At 39.1% G+C, this 19,085-nt stretch overlaps 1 protein-coding gene across 1 annotated transcript in view; it reads left to right on the top strand.

The window, feature by feature from the left end:
• The window catches only part of ETFA (electron transfer flavoprotein subunit alpha), an 86,012-nt gene that overhangs the window by 6,847 nt on the left and 60,080 nt on the right, over positions 1-19,085 (top strand). The gene's annotated exons all lie outside the window — the stretch shown is intronic.

Here is a 19,085-nt window from a genome sequence, read left to right on the forward strand (position 1 = left end):
CCGATTCCCCCCCTTCATTTTTCCCTTCCTGCTTTTTTTTTTTTAACATATAATATATTATTTGTTTCAGAGGTACAGGTCTGTGATTCAACAGTCTAACACAATTCACAGCGCTCACCATAGCACATACCCTCCCCAATGTCTGTCACCCAGCCACCCCATCCCTCCCACCCTCCACCACTCCAGCAACCCTCAATTTGTTTCCTGAGATTAAGAATTCCTCATATCAGTGAGGTCATATGATATATGTCTTTCTCTGATTGAGTTATTTCGCTCAGCATAACACGCTCCAGTTCTATTCATGTCGTTGCAAATGGCAAGATCTCATTCCTTTTGATGGCTGCATAATATTCCATTCTATATATATACACCACATCTTTATCCATTCATCTGTCGATGGACATCTTGGCTCTTTCCACAGTTTGGCTATTGTGGATATTGCTGCTATAAACATCGGGGTGCACGTACCCCTTTGGATCCCTACCTTTGTATCTTTGGGGTAAATACCCAGTAGTGCAATTGCTGAGTTGTTTGGTAGCTCTATTTTCAACTTTTTGAGGAACCTCCATACTGTTTTCCAGAGTGGCTACACCAGCTTGCATTTCCACCAACAGTGGAGGAGGGTTCCCCTTTCTCCGCATCCCTGCCAACATCTGTCACTTCCTGACTTGTTAATTTTAGCCATTCTGACGGGTGTGAGGTGGTATCTCGTTGAGGTTTTAATTTGGATTTCCCTGATGCAGAGCGATTTTGAGCACTTTTTCATGTGTCTGTTGGCCATTGGGATGTCTTCTTTGGAAAAATGTCTGTTCATGTCTTGTGCCCATTTCTTGATTGGATCATTTGTTCTTTGGGTGTTGAGTTTGGTAAGTTCTTTACAGATTTTGGATACTAGCCCTTTATCTGATATGTCATTTGCAAATATCTTCTCCCATTCTGTCGGCTGTCTTTTGGTTTTGTTGACTGTTTCCTTTGCTGTGCAAAAGCTTTTTATCTTGATGAAGTCCCAGTAGTTCATTTTTGCCTTGCTGCCCTTACCTTGGGCGATGTTTCTAGGAAGAAGTAGCTGCGGCTGAGGTCGAAGAGGTTGCTGCCTCTATTCTCCTTTAGGATTTTGATGGACTCCTGTCTCACGTTTAGGTCTTTCAACCATTTTGAGATTATTTTTTGTGTGTGGTTTAAGGAAATGGTCCAGTTTCATTCTTCTGCATGTGGCTGTCCAATTTTCCCAACACCATTTGTTGAAGAGACTGTCTTTTTGCCATTGGACATTCTTTCCTGCTCTGTGGAAGGTTAGTTGACCATAGAGTTGAGGGTCCATTTCTGGGCTCTCTATTCTGTTCCATTGATCTATGTGTCTGTTTTTATGCCAGTACCATACTGTCTTGATGACAGCTTTGTAATAGAGCTTGAAGTCCGGAATTGTGATGCCGCCACCCTTGCTTTTCTTTTTCAACATTCCTCTGGCTTTTCAGGGTCTTTTCTGGTTCCATACAAATTTTAGGATTATTTGTTCCATTTCTTTGAAAAAAGTGGATGGTATTTTGATAGGGATTGCATTAAATGTGTAGATTGCTCTAGGTAGCATTGACATCCTCACAATATTTGTTCTTTCAATCCATGAGCATGGAACGTTTTTCCATTTCTTTGTGTCTTCCTCAATTTCTTTCCTGAGTATTTTATAGTTTTCTGAGTACAGATTCTTTGCCTCTGGTTAGATTTATTCCTAGGTATCTTACGGTATTGGGTGCAATTGTAAATGGGATCGACTCCTTAATTTCTCTTTCTTCTGTCTCCTTGCTGGTGTAAGGGAATGCCACTGATATCTGTGCATTGATTTTATATCCTGCCACTTTACTGAATTCCTGTATGAGTTTTTGCAGTTTTGTGGTGGAGTCTTTTGGGTTTTCCACATAAAGTATCATATCATCTGCAGACAGTGAGAGTTTGACTTCTTCTTTGCTGATTTGGATGCCTTTGATTTCTTTTTGTTGTCTGATTGCCCTGGCTAGGACTTCTAATACTATGTTGAATAGCAGTGGTGATAGTGGACATCCTTGCCATGTTTCTGACCTTAGGGGGAAAGCGCTCAGTTTTTCCCCTTTGAGAATGATATTGGCTGTAGGTTTTTCATAGATGGCTTTTATGATATTGAGGTATGTACCCTCTATACCTATACTCTGAAGAGTTTTGATCAAGAAAGGATGCTGTACTTTGTCAAATGCTTTTTCCGCATCTATTGAGAGGATCATATGGTTCTTGTTCTTTCTTTTATTAATGTATTGTATCCCATTGATTGATTTGTAGATACTGAACCAACCTTGCACCCAGGGATAAATCCCACTTGGTCATAGTGAATAATCCTTTTAATGTACTGTTGAATCCTATTGGTTAGTATTTTGGTGAGAATTTTTGCATTCATGTTCATCAAGGATATTGGTCTGTAATTCTCCTTTTTGATGGGGTCTTTGTCTGTTTTGGGGATCGAGGTAATGCCTCATAAAATGAGTTTGGAAGTTTTTCTTCCATTTCTATTTTTTTGGAACAGTTTCAGAATAGGTATTAATTCTTCTTTAAATATGTGGTAGAGTTCCCCTGGGAAGCCATCTGGCCCTGGGCTTTTGCTTGTTGGGAGATTTTTGATGACTGCTTCAATTTCCTTAGTGGTTATAGGTCTGTTCAGGTTTTCTGTTTCTTCCTGGTTCAGTTTTGGTAGTTTATACATCTCTAGGAATGCATCCATTTCTTCTAGATTATCTAATTTGCTGGCATATAGTTGCTCATAATATGTTCTTATAATTGTTTGCATTTCTTTGGTGTTGGTTGTGATTTTTCCTCTTTCATTCATGATTTTATTTATTTGGGTCATTTCTCTTTTCTTTTTGATAAGTCTGGCCAGGGGTTTATCAGTTTTGTTAATTCTTTCAAAGAACCAGCTCCTAGTTTCATTGATATATTCCACCATTCTGTTGGTTTTTATTTCATTGATTTCTGCTCTGAAATTTATTATTTCTCCTTTCCTGCTGGATTTTGCCTTTATTTGCTGTTCTTTCTCCAGCTCCTTTAGGTGTAGGGTTAGGTTGTGTATTTGAGACCTTTCTTGTTTCTTGAGAAAGGCTTGTATTGCTATATACTTTCCTCTTAGGACTGCCTTTGCTGTATCCCAAAGATTTTGAACAGTTGTGTTTTCATTTTCATTGGTTTCCATGAATTTTTTTAATTCTTCTGTAATTTCCTGGTTGACCCATTCATTCTTTAGTAGGATGCTCTTAACCTCCATGTATTCGAGTTCTTTCCGACTTTCCTCTTGTGACTGAGTTCTAGTTTCAAAGCATTGTGGTCTGAAAATATGCAAGGAATGATCCCAATCTTTTGGTACCGGTTGAGACGTGATTTGTGGCCTAGGATGTGATCAATTCTGGAGAATGTTCCATGGGCATTAGAGAAGAATGTGTATTCCGTTGCTTTGGGATGGAATGTTCTGAATATGTCTGTGAAGTCCATTTGGTCCAGTGTGTCACTTAAAATCTTTATTCCCTTGTTGATCTTTTGTTTAGATGATCTGTCCGTTTCTGTGAGGGGGGTGTTAAAGTCCCCCACTATTATTGTATAGTTGTCGATGTGTTTCTTTGCTTTTGTTTTTAATTGGTCTTATATAATTGGCTGCTCCCATGTTAGGAGCATAGATATTTACAATTGTTAGATCTTTTTGTTCGATAGACCCTTTAAGTAGGATATAGTGTCCTTTCTCATCTCTTATTACAGTCTTTGGTTTAAAATCTAGTTTGTCTGATATAAGGATTGCCACCCCAGCTTTCTTTTTGTGTCCATTAGCATGGTAAATGGTTTTCCACCCCCTCACTTTCAATCTGGGGGTGTCTTTGGGTCTAAAATGAGTCTCTTGCAGAGAGCATATCGATGGGTCTTGTTTTTTATCCAATCTGATAGACTGTGTCTTTTGATTGGGGCATTTAGCCCATTTACATTCAGGGTAACTATTGAAAGATATGAATTTAGTGCCATTGTATTGCCTGTAAGGTAACTTAATGTATATTGTCTGTGTTCCTTTCTGGTCTATGCTGCTTTTAGGCTCTCTCTTTGCTTAGAGGACCCCTTTCAATATTTCCTGTAGGGCTGGTTTTGTGTTTTGCAAATTCCTTTAGTTTTTGTTTTTTCTGGAAGCTTTTTATCTGTCCTATTTTCAGTGACAGCCTAGCTGGATATAGTATTCTTGGCTGCATATTTTTTCTCATTTAGTGCTCTGAATATATCATGCCAGTCCTTTCTGGCCTGCCAGGTCTCTGTGGATAGGTCTGTTGCCAATCTAATGTTTCTACCATTGTGGGTTACAGAACTCTTATACTGAGCTGCTTTCAGGATTTTCTCTTTGTCTCTGAGACTCGTAAGTTTTACTATTAGATATCGGGTGTTGACCTATTTTTATTGATTTGAGAGGGATTCTCTGTGCCTCCTGGATTTTGATGCCTGTTTCCTTCCCCACATTAGGGACGTTCTCTGTTATAATTTGCTCCAATATACCTTCTGCCCCCTCTCTCTTTCCTCTTCTTCTTCTGGGATCCCAATTATTCTAATATTGTTTCATCTTATGGTATCACTTATCTCTCGAATTCTGCCCTCGTGATCCAGTAGTTGTTTAGCTCTCTTTTTCTCAGCTTATTTATTATTTGGTCTTCATCAGTCTATCATCATTTGGTCTTCTATATCACTAATTCTCTCTTCTGCCTCATTTATCTTAGCAGTTAGAGACTCCATTTTTGATTGCACCTCATTTATAGGCTTTTTGATTTCAACTTGATAAGATTTTAGTCTTTTTTTCTCCAGAAAGGATTTCTCTTACATCTTCCCTGCTTTTTTCAAGCCTAGCTAGTATCTTTAAAATCGTCATTCTGAACTCCAGTTTTGACATCTTACTAATGTCCGTATTGTTTAGGTTGCTGGCAGTTGCTACTGCCTCTTGTTCTTTTTTTTTTTTTGAGGTGATTTTTTTCCGTCTTGTCATTTTGTCCAGAGGAGAATAGATGAATGAGAGAACAAAATGCGAACAGGGTAACAATGACCCCAGAAAAATATACACTAAACAAATCAGGAGAGACCTGAAACCAGGGGAAGAGAAAGGGAAAGAAAGAAAAAAGAAAGAAAAGAAAAAGATAAAAACAAACTAACAAAACAGAATATGATCAGATATGATCAGGCTGGTGCATAGATCAGTGCCACACACTACATTTTGTGCGTATTTTGGCCTGTTAGAAGAAAGTGCCTCCCAAAATTTTAAAGAAAGAAAAACTTATATATGTATAAAAATAAGGGTAAACACGATGAAGGGATGGAATATGACTATGAAGATGAAAAGTTTAAAAGATTTTATAAAAGGAATTGATAAGATAAGGAGTTGGTTGAAAAAAGAAAGAAGATTAAAAAAAAATAACGGAGAGAATGTGATCACGCAGGAGACTAGAACAAAACCATACACTAGAGATTTAGGGTATATTTTGGTCTGTTAGAAGAAAGTGTATCCTAAAATTTTAAAGACAGAACAATTTATATATATGTATATAGCAAAAATAAGGTTAACTACTACGAAGGGATAGAGTATGACTCTAAAAATGAAAAATAAAAAAGATTTTTTAAAAAAGAGATTGATAAGATATTGGTTGAAAAAGGGAAAAAGAAAAATTCAAAGAAAAAAAGAAAAAGAAAGTTAAAAAAAATTAACTTTGAAAGACTAAAGAATCAGGGGAAAAAAGCCATGAATTCTGTGTGCAATATTCCGCTAGCCCTGGAGTTCTGCCGTTCTCATTGATCAGTAAACTTGGTCTTGGCTGGCTGTTCTTGCTGATCTTCTGGGGGAGGGGCCTGTTGCCATGGTTCCCAAAAACCTTTGCCCTGCCCTTGCCCTGTGCGGGCTAAGTAATCCGCTCAGGTTTGCTCTTGGGAGCTTTTGTTCCTGCAAGCTTTCCAAACAGCTTTGGAGGACGAGAGTGAAAATGGCAGCCTCCCAATCTCCGCCCCGGAGGAGCCGAGAACTCAGGGCCCCAGTCCTCAGTGCGCCCCCAGAGAAAAGCAGTCAATCACTCCCGTCTGCCCGGTCTCTGGCCTCACTCCTTGCTCACCCGGCCTGTGACTGAGCATTTCTGTCTCTGGCACACGAACCCCCGTGGAGTCTCCAAACCCAGCAGATCCCTGCATTGTGCTTGGTTTATGCCAATCCTGAGCTGAGAGCCCACTCCTCAGCTCCGTCTCTGCAGCTGGCTTCCCCGCTCTGATACCTGGGAGCTCTGCTGCACTCAGGTACCCCCAGTCTTTCTGTGACCCCAAGGGTCCTGAGACCACACTGTCCCAGCGGTGGTTCCCCCACTTAGCCACTGGAGCGATGTCCCTCAGCGGAGCCGACTTCTAAAATTTTCGATTTTATGCTCTGCTGCTCTATCACTTGCCGGTACTGGCTGATGGAGGCCCTCTCCCCCGCCACCTATCCTCCCGAATATCGCCTTGGATTCACTTCTCCGCATGTTCTACCTTTCAAAAAGTGGTTACTTTTCTGCTCAGAGGGTGCTGCTATTCTTTTCATCGATCTCCTGTTGAGTTTGTAGGTGTTCAGAATGGTTTGATCCCTATCTAGCTGAATTCCTGGGACCAGAGGAAATTTAGGTCTCCTACTGCTCCGCCATCTTGCTTCTCCCTCTAATATCACATTTTTTAAAAAAAGATTTATTTTAGAGAGAGAGCGTGTGCGCCCCCAAGCTTGTGTTGGTGGGGGAGGGGCACAGAGAGAGGGAGAGAGGGAATCCTCAAGCAGATTCCCTGCTGAGTGCAAGAGACCAACATGGGGCTCCATCCCAGGACCTGAACTGAAATCAAAAGCTGGCTGGTTAACTAACAGAGCCACATAGGTGCCTCACTATCTTAATTTTTTGATGTTCTCAAGTTGTCCTATATTTCTAAAGTGGGAGTCCCTCTGGCTCCTGTTTTCTTATGATGATGTGGGAAACAAACACAAAAGAAGAAAATTAAATTTCCTTATTGCCTACAGCCCACTGACAAGTCCTTGAAACAGGTAGAGTGACCTCCCTCTAGGAACTCAGCTGCCTTTATGATTAACATGACTCTGACCTCCAGGATCCTGTAAGTCTTCTTTAACATAAAAATTCCTTTGGAAACTTCCTTTATCTTTACCCTCAAGATACATGTTTTCAGTCATCCTCTAAGAATATGGACTACTAGGGGCACCTGGGTGGCTCAGGTCATGATCCCAGAGTCCTGGGATCGAGCCCCATCAGGCTCCCTGCTCAGCAGGAAGCCTGCTTCTCCCTCTCCCACTCCCCCTGTTTGTGTTCCCTCTCTCTCTGTGTCTCTCTCTATCAAATAAATGAATAAAATCTTGGAAAAAAAAAGAATATGGCCTACTAATTTGAAGGGTCTCATGATGAAGGTTATAGACGGTAATAAATGACCTTTCCCTAACCATGGCTAGCCCCTCAGTAGCTAGTCACCCTTCATAGTGCCAGTATAGCTCTTTCTGCCACAGGTCCTGTCTCCATGCCTTAATAAAACCACCTTTTTGCACTGAAGACATCTCAAGAATTCTTTTTTGGCCATCATCTCTGAACCTTAATATTTATACATCAGTGATGTCATAAAGTCGAGCTTATCTGAAATCCCTACTCTTGAAATTTTAAAAAATTTGTTCTGTAGCTAACCATGAGTTATTTAGGAAGATATATTTCTATAAAACTATATTTTTAATGATAGATTATTAAAAGATTGTCTTGAACTGTTAACAATGTGTATATAGCTAACTGCACTTAAAAATGATTAAGATGAGGGGGACCGGGTGGCCCAGTCGTTAAGAGTCTGCCTTCGGGCTCAGGTCATGATCGAGTCCCACATCGGGCTCCCTGCTTGGCGGGAAGCCTGCTTCTCCTTCTCCCACTCCCCCTGCTTGTGTTCCCTCTCTCACTGTGTCTCTCTGTCAAATAAATAAATAAATAAAATCTTTTAAAAAAATGATTAAGATGATAAATTTTGTAAGTGTTATTTACTGCAGTTAAAAAAAATACCTTAAATTGTTAGACTGTAAGTTAAATGACTTGCATTTGGTATCTAGGTTGTTTCCAGTATTGACCTGATCTGTGCCCTTGAGCAAAGTCCTTCATCTTTGGGGGGCTCTTCAAGTCGTCTGTTTAATGAAGGTGGTATTTTACATCTACAATAAAGAGCTAGAGAACACATTAAGAGGAAAATCGGTAGGCATTTGCAATTGGTTAACATTCTTGTGGGGAAATTCATCTGAATTATGAGTATTATTTTATATTCATTTGCATTTGAAATTGATTTGTTGACTAAGATACCAAAGAAATACTTTATGTGGAGAGTGAAGCAACCCTTTTCAAGGGCATTTGAATGTTCCTGTTTTTGTATTCATTGCCAGACAGGGAGGCATAACAATCATGATTCAGAAGCTATGAAATTGGTGTGAAGGAACATGACATTTTTCAGAGTCCATGCCCTATCATTGACAAATGAGATTGAACTATGTAATTTGCATGCAAATTTTAATTTCTTTTGAAAGAAGAAAGAGAGCCAATTTCGATGGTTCTAAAAGATTTATTGTATAAGGTGAATTTTGTAAAATTATGCTGCCTGCCAATGTGTCTACTAAGGGTCTTGTCTGTTTTTTAAAGTGAAGTAAATTGAGTGTGTTTTTAATATTATAGTCAATGTCATACGACATTTCTAGTCATGATTAAAAGCTACCATATTTTATTATTAAAGAGGTTAAAGTAAGTTATTTAAGTACAAAAAGTACTACACGTTTTATTATTACAAAATGTATGTTAAAGTAGGGATAGGTGACTTTACATATTATTTATCTTTATCATTAGAACTTGGGAAGATTATTTTTTTTAGATATTATTTACTTGAGAGAGAGAGGGAGAGCATAAGTGGGGTGGGGGGGCAGAGGGAGAGGGAGAAGCAGGCTCCCTACTGAGCAGGGAGCTGGACATGGGGCTCCATCTCAGGGCTGTGGGATCATAACCTGAGCCAAAGGCAGATGTTTAACCAACTGATTCACCCAGGTGCCCCAGAACTTGGAAAGTTTTACAGTTTATTCCTGCCTTTTTATTTTTGATTTAAGAAGCAAAAAGACCCTCATGCTGTCCTTCCCCTTACCCAAATCTCACTTCGTTTTCAAAGATGATGGGGGGGGGGGAGTAGGTTAAAATTATTCTTACTACTTTAGGTTTGAGTGGGTTTGTAAGGGTAAAGTAGGGAGTTAGAATCCAGCTTTTTTTTTTCTTCTAACACCTATGGTAGTTTATTACATGAACACAGAGTTGAAGTCATAGTGGGAACTCCTGAGCAGTAAATCTCTTGGTTACACCTAAGACTGAAAACATCAAAGGCAGTGTCAACACTGTTAAGGTTGAATAAGAGAAGAACCAAAATATATTCATTGGATCTAGCTATAACAAGGTTGTTAGTGACTTTGAAGAGATTGGATTCAGTCTTATGGTGGATGTGAAAGCCAGTTTGCTGTGAGTAAAGGAGAGAAAGATGAGGCAGTAATTGGTGCTTACAGACATTATTTTCAAGAAGTTTGGCTCTGAAAGAGTGGAGAGAGAATGATAACCCCTTTTAGCCCTGCCCTCAAAAAGTATACCCTCTCAGAAAGGCCAGTGAGCTCTATGAGGTATGTGGTTGGTATGTGAAAGAAAACTTCACATTTTACTATTTAAGTCTAATCAGTTTTGGTAAGTTTTCTGAAAGCATGATGGGGTATCTGTTGTAGTGATTTAACAAGTTTATATACTGTTCTTGGATAATTAAGTTACTAGTGAGATAACAAAGAGTTGCTTTTTAGTTTATCATTCTGGGGAAACTTCATTTAGTCACTAAACATTTATTGAGTGCCAGCTGTGTGCCAGGCACTTAGTGGGTACTAAATTCACAGTGGGGAACAGACACGCCTAATTCCTGCCCACATGGTGTGGATAAATGAGGGAGACAGACATTGAACACACTATTTTAAGTATGATCGATGTAACAGAAAAGTGTATAGGGTATTTGGGGAACATGGAATGGCAGGGAGGATAATCTAGTTAGGGGGCTGGGAAAATTGACAAGATATCTGAAATTACTTTGTAAACTGAGGTGCTTTATAATTGTTATTGAGTGATAAAGTAATAGGGTGGAGGATTTTCTTTAGATGAAAACATCATTTTTGAATTTTGTCTATCTTAAGTCACTTGTTTATTTTAATTCTGTTCATATTGTAAATGTTCTTAATTAGATATTTTGGTTTTTAAATATGGATTATTTGCAGGGTTGAGCTAGAAACAGAAATAAAGCATCAGTCGTGTTAGTTTGGTTGTTAAAACAAAACAAAATCGAAAGTCCATGTGAATTTTGTCTAAGGTAAGGTGGAACATGCTGAAGGAGCCCTGGAAATTAAGAAAAAATAGTCCTGGAGTAATGACACTGTGAAAAGGAAGATCTGTAGCACCCTTGTTTCATTTCTGTGTAACTCTGAAGGGCTGTCGTAGCTCCATGGCTCTTTGTGGGTTCAGCCTAGATCTTTGTTGTGACTGCTCTGCATTCTTGCAGTTTAGCTTCTTCCACTACCCAGTCCTGACTCCTTGATGCCTCATAGATGTTGTTTCCAGAGTACTCCCCAATAAACTTGTACATTCACACATATAAAAGGAAGATATAAGTGTAAGGTGGCAAACAAGCCTTTAAAGCACCCACTATATGCAGTGAATTAACTTCTCTCCTATGTGTCTAGAATGGTCCTAGCTATGTTCATTCTTGGGAGAATTAAGACAACAGTCTTTTAGATTTTCTGTGGCTTAGGTGAGCAGCCTTGGAGAAAGGCTGATCTAGAGTCTTAATTGCTTTCTACAGCTCAGTGTATAGAGTAGAAGTATTTAAAGGATGTTTTTGAAGCAATAGATTTTTTTTAAAATATATGAAAAACAATAGACTATTTGGGGAGCAGTTTTAGATTCACTGCAAAATTGAGCAGAAACTATGGAGATTTCCCATGTATTTCCCCCTGCTTGTCCCCACCTTTCTGCACTATCAGCATCCTGCACCAGAGTGGTTCTTGTGTTCCAATTGATGAAACCGTATTTACATATTATCAACCAAAATTCATAGTTTACATTAGGGTTCACTCTTAGTGTTCTACATTCTGTATGGATGTACTTGGGTGTATCCCAAGTGTACAGTGGCATGTATCCACTATTACAGTATTATACAGAATAGTTTCACTGCCCTAAAATCTGTGCTCTGTTTGTTTCCCTCTAACCCCTCTGCCCCCAACCCCTGGCAACTGCTGATCTTTTCCCTGTCTCCATAATTTTGCCTTTCCAGCATGTTGTCTAAGTGAACTGTACAGTATGTAGCCTTTTCATGGCCTGATAACGCCTTTTTTTCTTTTTTAAAGTGCTGAGTATTCTGTTTCCTGGATGAATTACAGTTTATCCATTTACCTACTGAAGGACTTTTTGGTTGCTACCAAGTTTTGGCAATTATGAATAAAGCTGCTGTAGATATCCATATGCAGGCTTTTGTATGTAAATAAGTTTTCAACTCATTTGGGTAAATACCAAGGAGTATGACTATTGGATTGTATGACAAGAGTATATTTAATTTTGTAAGAAACTGCCACATTGTCTTTCAAAGTGGCTGTACAGTTTTTAATTTCCACCAGAGTTCCTATTGCTCCACATCCTCACCAGCATTAGGTGTTGTCAGTGTTTTGGATTTTCACTGTTCTTTTTTTTTTTTTAATTTTATTTATTTATTTGACAGAGAGAGACAGAGAGGGAACACAAGCTGGGGGGGGTGGTGGGAGAGGGAGAAGCAGGCATCCCGCTGAGCAGGGAGCCCGACGTGGGGCCTGATCCCAGGATCCCGGGATCATGACCTGAGCTGAAGGCAGATGCTTAACGACTGAGCCATCCAGGTGCCCCTGGATTTTCACTGTTCTAATAGGTATGCAGTAGTATCTCATTTTTGTTTTAATTTGCAGTTCCCTAATACATGATATTGAACATCTTTGCATGTGCTTATTTACTGTCCATATATCTTTGGTGAAGTGTCTGTTCAGATCTTTTGCCCATATTTAAAAATCAGTTTCTTATTGTTAAATTTTAAGAGTTCTTTGTGTTCTTTTAGATTACAGCCTTTTATTATATGTCTTTTGCAAATAATTTTCTCCCAATCTGTGGCTTGTCATCTCGTTCTTTTGATGAAGTAGTTTTTAAAATCAGTGTTCAGTTCATTTATTGGATATCTCCTCTGGGCTAGACACTAAAGTAGAAGCTGGGGTTATAGTGGTAAGAAAATCAGATATGGCCCCTGTCCTCAAAATCAAGTGGGGAAAGCAAAATAATCAGATGAGTATAGTCAAGTGTGATAAGTGCTATAATGAAGGCAATTCAGTGTACTATGTTGGTACTAGCAAAGTTAACTAGTCCAAGGAGATCCAAAGAAAGTTTTTATGTTTAGCTAATGTTTATCGAGCATTTATGTTCTAGGCACTATTCCAATAATTCAGTTCTCACAGCTCTGTGAGGTTATCATCAGTATCATCTCTATTTTATGATCAGGGAACCAAGACGCAGAGAAGTTGCAGTGGAAGTGGAATTCAAACCCAGGCAGGGTGGCTCCAGAGCCTATACTATTTACCACTGCACTGTACTAAGGCTTCTTGGAAAGATTGGCATTTAAGCAGAAAACTTAAGGATGATTGACTGGAAGCTAATCAGGTAACAGGGGAAGAGGTCCTCTAGGTAGAGGGAACAATGTGAGGGAAGGCTGGGGGTCAGAGAGGGCAGGGCACGTTCAAGTATCTGAAAATAAGGTGTAAATGGAGAGAGGAATATATGGCTAGAGAGATAGATCACGCCATAAAATAAATGCCTGGTAAGCCAACCTAAAGAGTCTAGTTGTATCCTAGGGGGGCAGGAAGCAATTGATGTGTTTTAGGCAGGGGAATAACATGCTAGATTTGTGTCATGGAAAGATCACAGAGAAATGGATTGGAGGGGAGAAAGCTGGGTTGGAAGATGTTTGGAGTGATATAGGGGAAGGATAATAACCTGCACTAGGTGGTAGCATTGATGATGGAGAGAAGTGAATGGATTTAGGAGATACTGTATTTAGAAGGGAGAATTGGTGACTTTAGTAGCTGATTGGATGTGAGGGTTGAGAAAAAACTCAGATATGACTCTCAGATCATGGTTTGGGCAGCTTGTTAGAGAGTGGTACATCCCCTGAAGAACTCTGGACATAAAATCTGGTAAGGGGCTAGAGGATCAGGGGAAAGATGAATTAAGATTTGGATCTGCTGAGTTGGAGAGTGTTTGATGGAGACAGCAAGTCAAGCAGTTGGAAGTGCAGAGAGTAACTTAATTTTAGGTCTAGCACTTAGGAACAAGATTTAATATCTCTTTCTCCCCCCTTCCTCCAATATATATGTGTTTCTTTTATGGGTGGTAAATTATAAATTAAGCCATGGAAATGAGAAGTGAATAGTCAATAATTTCAAATATTCCTGTGAGAATAGTAAGGTAAAGACTGAAAAGTATCTGTTGGTAATTTTGGGGAGGACGTAAGCCAGAGTGCATGCAGTTGAGGCATGAATGGGAATTGGGGAATTAGAGAATTGGAGTGGAAGATGGTACTAGTGGGTTTTTAATTTTGGGCTTCTTTAAAATTGGGAGAGCCTCAGACATGTTTAAGTGTTGATGGGAAGAAGCTCTGGAAATGGGAGAAGTTAGAGATATTACTGAGAGATTATAGAAAGAAGTCTTCAACTAGATTTGAGAGGACAGAATCTAGAGTCCAGATAAAGCGATCAAATCTAGGACTTGTAGCAGCTTCCATTTTGATAGAGTAGGGACAGTAATTTCTGTTGGGTCTCAGGAAGGTGAAGCAGGTCCTCCCTAATGGCTTCAGTTTTCATTGTGAATGAAGTAGGAAATGAGGCTCTCTTCTGAGAGTAGGAAACAGACTCTGTTAGCAGTTGAGAAACATCAGAAGGGGATATTTGAAATAGTTGCTGTGGAGAGTGAAAGTGCCAACGTGGATAACATAGAACATTGTCAGGCAATTTTGAGGGTCCAGATAAGGTCGATGAGCCAGAATTTATGGTGACAGCAGCCTGCATTAAGTAATTACAGTGTTTTGAAGAGGTTGAGAGTCCTTTCTGGGCTGTTACCTTATTAAGTCTTTCTATAGTTATCTTTAAATGTTAAAGAATTTGGCTCCTTTTTTCCCCCATAAAAAAAGAGGGCCCTAAAGTACACAGGTGCAGTAGATCATAAGGTAATAAAATGTAACTTGTTTAAAAACCTTTTTCAGTAATGGACCTTTTTGAATCTTTAGTAGTTATCTATACCACTCTTATACCTAAAGTAGGATTTTAGGGCTCTATGTTTAGAATGTTTAGAGCTGGAAAAGAGGACTTTTACATCATCTTTTTTTGGTTCTTTTTGATCAGTGCTGTTTTTTAAAAACCAGGAAAATACTTGCTAAATGAAATCTTATAGGAATGACCCATCTACAGGTTTCCTCTGCTATGCAAAATAGAGCTTTCCTATAAAACCTTTCATAAGCTAAAACGGTGTAAAGTGAAGAAGCAGTTGCCATTCACTTATACGGAAACATTTTTTAGTGTTCTCAGACCCAAAAAATAACCTCTCTTAGGCTTTTCTGATATCATAGGATACATCTTGTTAATGGATGCACAAAATAAATTAAGACAAATCACAGATGCTCACACAGTTCAAATCTATGGTGGCTTGATGCTGAGTGTAGTTCCAGGGAAGGAGCTTGATGGTGCCCCTCTTGCTGCTTTGGGGTGCATGATGCTTTTGGGTACAGCTTGCTGCAAAACTAGTTTTGCTTTTCACCTTTTTTCATAAAAATGAAAATCCTCTTCAGATTTCTTTTGGTTAGTGAAAACAAGGTAGGGGGGCGCCTGGGTGGCTCAGTCGTTAAGCATTTGCCTTTGGCTCAGATCATAATCCCAGGGTCCTGGGATTGAGCCCCACATCGGGCTCCCTGCTTGGCGGCAAGCCTGCTTCTCCCTTGCCCACTCCCCCTGCTCATGTTCCCTCTCTTGCTATGTCTCTCTCTGTCAAAATAAATAAATAAAATCTTTAAAAAAGAGAGAAAGAAAGAAAACATGTAGGTCTTTCATAAAAGTAAAGTGGCATAAAATGAATTTTTGAAAAGCTGGGGATACCTATATAAAAGAACTTAAAAATAATGGTACTTTGATGTGAGCTAGTAATTAAAAACACAAATTCTGGAGTCTGACTGCTTACACTTTTTAAAAAAAAGGTTTACTTATTTATTTGAGATAGAGCAAGCGAGCATGAGCAGGGGGAGGGGCAGAGGGAGAGGGAAAGAAATCCTCAAGCAGACTACCTGCTAAGTGGCTAAGTGTGGGGCTGGATCATGACCTGAGCCAAAATCAAGAGCCAGCTGCTTAACTGACTGAGCCACCCACGCACCCCTGACTGCTTACACTTTTAAAAAGGCTCCGCTTCCTAGCTATGTAGCCATTAAGCTCCAGTTTCCTCATCTGTAAGTCAAGGTAATAATAATACCTACATCATAGAGTTATGAATTTTAAATAAGATATACAGTTGGCCTTTGAACAACATGGATTTGAACTGCATTGGTCCACTTGTATGTGAATTTTTTTTTTTCTGACAAAGAGTGCAGTACAGTAAATGTATTTTCTCTTCTAAAGATTTTCTCTTTAGCTTACTTTATTGTAAGAATATGGTATATAATACATATACAAAATATGTGTTAATTGTCTACTGTTATTGGGAAGGCTTCTGGTCAACAGTAGGGTATTAGTTTTGGAGGAGTCAAAAGTTACATGTAGATTTTTGACTGCATCAAGGATCAGTGCCCTAACCCCCATGTTGTTCCAGGGTCAACTCTTTCTCAGTATCTATATCTTTTGGTTTATTTAATTTGGTTAAAGCAGAGCTGGATAGCCATTCTGGCAACCCTGCTTGCCTGGTTTTTACTTTATCCTGTGTGGTGGTTCCTGAGGTGTGCCTCCCTGACACCTTTAGTCTTACATGGAATGTAGTTTGAAATCCTCTGAGCTAGCTCATCTCTCTCAATTTGCAGATAAAGAAACTGGGCTCTAGATTGAGGCATAACATTTTAAAGGCTACAGACCAATTTCTCCTGCTACTCACAACTGTTACTGCTGAATTAAGCCACATAACCATGTTTAGGTACTGTAGCTTCTCTTTAGGTGGTATCTGAGGAATAGAAGGTAGAACACAGAAGGAAGCTTAGTATTAAAAAGTATAAGGAGACGAACCATGACAGACTATGGACTCTGAGAAACGAACTGAGGGTTCTAGAGGGGAGGGGGGTAGGGGGATGGGTTAGCCTGGTGTTGGGTATTAAAGAGGGCACGTATTGAATGGAGCACTGGGTGTTATACGCAAACAATGAATCATGGAACACTACCTCAAAAAACTAATGATGTAATGTATGGTGATTAACATAACATAGTAAAATAAAATTTAAAAAAACTGTAAGGAGTCAAGTGATAAAGTAATATGGAGTGCCTGTATGATGTAATAGTAATTAGTAAAGATTGATCAGGTAGATGAACTGAGTGGGTTCTTACGTATGTTCTTTTGTTGTTGTTTTCTGTTATAATTTTGAATAGTCTTTTTAAAAAGAATATACAGGGCGCCTGGGTGGCTCAGTCGTTAAGCATCTGCCTTTGGTCAGGTCATGATCGCAGGGTCCTGGGATGGAGCCCCACATCGGGCTCCCTGCTCAGCAGGAAGCCTGCTTCTCCCTCTCCCACTCCCCCTGCTGGTGTTCCCTGTCTCTCTGTCTCTCTCTCTCTCTCTCTCTCTCTCTCTGTCAAATAAATAAATAAAATCTTTAAAAAATTAAAAAAAAATAAAAAGAATATACAGTGTACCCCTAGAAGTTCCAAAAACCTTGATGATTCCTTGGGAGAACTGCCTAATTTATCTTATGATAGAACTATAATTTACGGCAAATATGGGCCTTCTGCCACCAGATGTTGGATTTATTCTTGAAATGGTGATGGAAATCTCATAATTTTTATAATAAATGATGTGTGAAACATAAAAAATATGGTATCTGTTATATATTGGTAATAAGGAGTTTGTTACTGGCAATTCTTGTGAAATGTGTTTTAAATCATAAATTATGCCATTAAGTCCTAATTAGAGTTCTTTGCAAGATACTGTGATCTTCTGATTAAAAAAGAGAAAGTACTATATATTTCTACAGATATATATTTAAAAAAATTGTACTAGATTCTTTGAATAGACATGGTATTTGCCTTCTAAGAACTTTCATTCCATCCCAAGAATTGTGAACTGTTGTGAATTGCTACAACTTTCTGGAGAACAGTTTGTGTCAGTATTAAAAGCTTTAAAAGTGTGCCTATCTCTTGATCTAACATTTTTAGGAATTTGTTATAAGAAAATAATCATAAGATATGCATAAAGATTTCTTACCTTTAACCACCTCCTGTAAGAAGGCAATTTTTTTATTGTAAAAAAGAAAAAGTTATACAAGCAGGTACTTGATCTGGCAATAACAAAAGTCTCATTCTCCCCACCCGCCCTGCTTCCTTGCTTCCTTTGAGTAAACAGAAAGGGAAGAAAAAGACAAGCAATGCCATCCATGATATGTAATGCAGTGATTCCTTCCTCTGGCATATCCCTGTAGTCTCCGGTCCCCAGCTCAGGATTGGTTCACCAAGGATAGAGGTGATTGAGAAGACCGAGGAGAAGGTTGAGGATGAACTGGTACAGATAGAAAGCTTAGGGGGAGGGGGTCCCTATAGCTTGTTGAAGGTTGCAGAGAATCTGGCTTAGTCTTCTATGGAAGGAGAGCAGCTAAGGTCTGGCCAGGTTCCAATCAGAAGGGTCTTTCTAGACTAAAACAAACTCTCATTTGTTGAGGATGAGTGTAAAGATTTAGCTGTAAGGATGGTCTTCTCTGCATTGTTTGGTTTTTATGCATTTTATTATTTTTTTAAAGTAATCTCTACACCCAATGTGGGGCTCAAACTACAGCCCTGAGATCAAGAGTTGCATGCTCCACTGACTGAGCCAGCCAGAGGCCTCTGCATTTTTTGTGATAATAAAATTACTGGGGCCTCTGGGTGGCTCAGTCAGTTAAGTGTCTCCCTTCAGCTCAGGTCATGATCCCAGGGTCCTGGGATCCAGCCCCATGTTGGGGCTCCCTGCTCAGCAAGGGGTCTGCTTCCTCACTCTCTCTCTGCTGCTCCCCCTACTTGTGCTTTCTCACTCTCTCAAATAAATAAATAAAATCTTTATAAAAAATAATAAGTTACTAATTACCCAAATGATTACAGGACTGGTTAAACTGGTATGCTCATATACTTAACAGCAATAAAAAGGTAAAGAATATTAAAATACAGCAATTGGTATTTACAGTATAGTAAATGAAAAAAGTATGTATTTTGTAAATTTAATTGTGTAATGAGCATTATAGTCCCATGCCTGTCTGCCTTTCATTCATTCCCTCCTTTGTAAATTCCCAGCTCTGGTGTAAATTATGTACCATGCTTTCCTCACTCCAGCTCCAGATTAAAGATTATTGCTGAATTAAGCCATATAACCATGCCACTTGATCCTCAGTGCCTCCTTTTGTCATTTCTCATAGTGATTTTTCACAAGGATAGTTCCAGAGTTTTTTTATTTTGTCACATCTGTGGTGCCCTTCCTCAGGTTTTCACATGACAGAAAAACCTAAACTTCTTCCTTTGTTCCTCTTGATTCTATATTTCATGATCTGCAACCTCCAGCCTTTTGGATCTCTTCATTGAAAAACTGTTCTCATAATTGTATGTAAACAAGTCATATTTCCCTTAAAATCTTTGAGTACAGTGACCATTCTTGTTCATCTTTGTGTTCCTGGTGTTTGAAATTATTCCAGATGACCATGACTATCTCTTGATAGTCCACAGTAGATATAGGTGGTTGCTGGTTGGTTCC

Source organism: Callorhinus ursinus, unplaced genomic scaffold (assembly GCF_003265705.2).
Source record: "Callorhinus ursinus isolate GAN/ISIS: 27379988/994484 unplaced genomic scaffold, GSC_fseal_2.0 scaffold25, whole genome shotgun sequence".
In the NCBI taxonomy this organism is placed as follows: Eukaryota; Metazoa; Chordata; class Mammalia; order Carnivora; family Otariidae; genus Callorhinus; species Callorhinus ursinus.